At 38.8% G+C, this 3,219-nt stretch overlaps 1 long non-coding RNA gene and 1 pseudogene across 1 annotated transcript; both read right to left on the bottom strand.

Annotated features, from left to right (window-relative positions):
* Positions 1-715: 715 nt before the first annotated feature.
* On the bottom strand, positions 716-1,314 carry LOC104967990 (pyrin pseudogene; annotated as a pseudogene).
* Positions 1,315-2,592: 1,278 nt separating this feature from the next.
* LOC104967989 (uncharacterized) lies at positions 2,593-3,219 on the bottom strand. The gene is made up of 3 exons (XR_800776.1): positions 3,178-3,219; positions 2,889-3,033; positions 2,593-2,683 (listed from the first exon to the last, which is right to left on the bottom strand). It is a non-coding gene; the product is annotated as an uncharacterized lncRNA (long non-coding RNA).

Raw genomic sequence — 3,219 nt, 5'->3', positions numbered from 1 at the left:
TACACTGTGTGATGCTGGGACGGGCTGAACTCACCAGGATTCGCGGAACCACACGTGACGTCACGACACAGCACCAAGCAGCGGCAAGTTTGAATCCAGACTTTTCTGGATACCTCTGAATTTGACCCATTTTCCCGATATTAACAAGTGATTTACAGCAAATAGGAAACGATATTCGATCTATATCACGTGTTACTGGAATAAGACCCAACAAGTTAATGCATTTTGAAACAGTTCTATGATCTTTCAGCTAAAGTAAATTATGCAAGATAAGGACTTTAAGGTACACATGTCTGATAACAGAAATTCTCCATTCAGTTAAAATGTATAGTTAGAAACGAATGAGATATAAAAAGTGTAACTTCAAAAATGTACCTGAAAACTGGAAGAGAGTCAATTTATGACAGCTAGCAGGAGACGACGGGTTATTGGCTAATGGTGACACAAGTCGAAAAAATCGTTATGACATCATAAAGTGGCCAAAATCCGATCAGCTCATTTTCAGACAGGTTTTATATAAATGGATCAGGACAAAAAGAGAGAGAATCTTTGTTCCTGAAACTTTCATAATCTCTTTACACAGGTGATGCCCAGGCCAATACCCTAGATTTAAACCCTTTCGTAGTGTCATGAAATATCATGTACACCTGAACTGATATTTACATGGAGTGGTGCATTTTAACTTTTAGTGCACCGGTAACTATTCACTTCATATAACTACAACTGCTTCTTCACAGGAGAGATAATCAGAGGATGGGAGTTTTTCTCATTTTGTTTAGGATGTGGACTGAAATATGGAAGAATCACATCGCTGAACATGCACTCGGTAAACGTGTAGATGTGAGATTGAGCCATCACATTGTAGAAGGACACAAGACGTTCCTCGTAATCCACAAACACTCCGACCTTTTCAGGTTTCTCTTTCAGGGGGAGGCTGACTGGTGGTACTGTCAGGGCTGCATACTTTTTGTCTTCGTAATGCACGACTACCCAGTAACCGTTCTCCAAGTTCACAGAGAGTTTCCCCTTGCGATTTGCATTGCGTCGTGCCACACCCAGGTCCCACCCCGACTTGTTAGTGACCTCCACCTCCCAGTATGACTTCCCAGAAGTCAACCTGTTGAGCCCCAGGATGCTGCCGAACATGTCAAACCTCTGGGGAGCATCGTGTACTTTTTGGTCATTTCCTCCATCTCTAACTGTCTTTCCATCGGGGGAAAGCACAAGGCACTGGTGGGCTGTGGTTGGGTCCAGCTTTACATCCACTGTGGTTGAGGAGATAAATAGAAATAGGGTCATCATGCACTTCATATGGATGACACAAAGTACATGCTGATGCTTTTAATTTTAACTTGTCATATTCAAGTATAACTACTTCATAAAGAAAGCAAATATTAAGGAGTCTTGAGAGGTTTGAGAAGAATAGAGCTTTAAAATGTATAACTTCCACAATATTGATCTACAAGTAGGACCAAATCTTTTTTTAAGGTCCCAGCTTGTTCATTGTCCCACCAACAAAACACACAGGTTACATTTTTTAAGAAAATGCCTCTAGTGACTAAGTGGAGAGTTATGTGATCAAAAAGTCCAACTTCAAGACTGCAAAGAGTTTGTTTGTGGAAAGGAGGGGTATGCTCAGTGGGTCAGACATGAAATGCACTCAACAAACAAATGCTGATGAAACTGAATTCAACCATTCAACAGATCTGCTGCAAGGTGCCAATGGAGGCAATACCTGAGCCTGATCCTTCTATGCAATCACTCAGGTTTGTGTACTCACTGGAAATTGTGTCAACAGGTGGGAGATAACCAGAGTTATGCTGAGAGAACTTTCTTAAGATTTCACAAACAAAAAACGAATCCAATAAAAATATAAACCTGGTCACTCAATAAAATACATATACAAATATATATGTTTAAATACATATTTAACGATACATTTCTTCATTTAGGCCAGGATAATCAGTTTATTCCATTACATTTTGAAGTCAAAAAGGCTTTTCTATGGAGGTTTGTTCACAAATGGGTCATTGTTTTATCCATGCAATATCCTCAATAAACATCTGTACACATTTCATTATACATTTGTGTGGAGAAAGTCCATCCTTTTTGTGCATCAAGACAATATAATGTACAGTATAGTGGTCAAAGGTGGGGTAAGTTGACAGTTTCAAATGTCCTATTCATTTTGAAATTAACAAATATTTTTGTCTTGAAGGAATTTCAATCACTTAAAGTAGGTTGAGGACATGTTTCTGCCACATAGAGTACATTTCCTCACAGTATTTTAATTGTGAAACATACTTTTTTCTTTGCAAATTATAATGTTTATCCTTATTTGATTTGTTTCTTGTAGTTTCATTTATTTCGGTTGGTAAAATCTTTGGGGAGCACCCCCTGAATGACGCTGATTATCTCCCACCAGTTGACCATATTACCAAACGAGGAAGCAGCCCTAAATGATTGCATTAAAGGATCAGGCTCAGGTCTTGTCTCTTTATCTGAAGGAGACCTGACCATTTACTTTGTTTGTTGCCATGCACAAGCCATGTAACCTTTTTTTTCTGTGAGTGCCTGGAGGTGTGTTCTTTCAAACCATGACCAGGTTTCATTGTTTAATTACTGACATTTTCTCTTAATATTCTGGGTCACACACCTGCAAATGTGGGAATCCTCTTGAGTTCTGTGGATAGATAAATGTTGTTACTATGATTTAAAAACATTATATGCAATAGGCAATGGATAGCTTTTTGCTTTAAATGTAACGCCTGCAGAATAAGAAAAACATCTTCATTCAGATTGATTCCCTATGAGTCCTGTTTTATTATTTGCGAAACACAAAGAAAGCAATGGTGCTTGAGTTTTCATATTTGACGTCAAGAACATACCAACAGAAGAGAGTTTTTCCAGTTCCTGGTGAATTTGTTCCATCATGCTCGATATTGTAGCTCTCAGTGACCCAAAGGAGAATGAAGTGTCAACAGTGACATTTTTCCAATCTCGAGATTCATCCAAGCCTGTTTTAGGAAGACCCTGTGGGATAAATGTCACATTCTCAGTATAAACCTTTTAGTGTCCCCTGGATCTGGATATTGTCCTCGCATACTGACATCTAGCATTATAGAGGCCAAATGACTCGTTTAATGATAGAAAATGCCAAAAGCTTGGATTTATTACCTGCAAGTCGGCATTTTTGTCCAACTCATCAATGGTCTTCCT

The sequence above is a fragment of the Notothenia coriiceps genome, unplaced genomic scaffold (genome assembly GCF_000735185.1).
Source record: "Notothenia coriiceps isolate Sejong01 unplaced genomic scaffold, NC01 NC01_scaffold00038114, whole genome shotgun sequence".
In the NCBI taxonomy this organism is placed as follows: Eukaryota; Metazoa; Chordata; class Actinopteri; order Perciformes; family Nototheniidae; genus Notothenia; species Notothenia coriiceps.
This window is presented reverse-complemented; position numbering and strand designations above follow the sequence as displayed.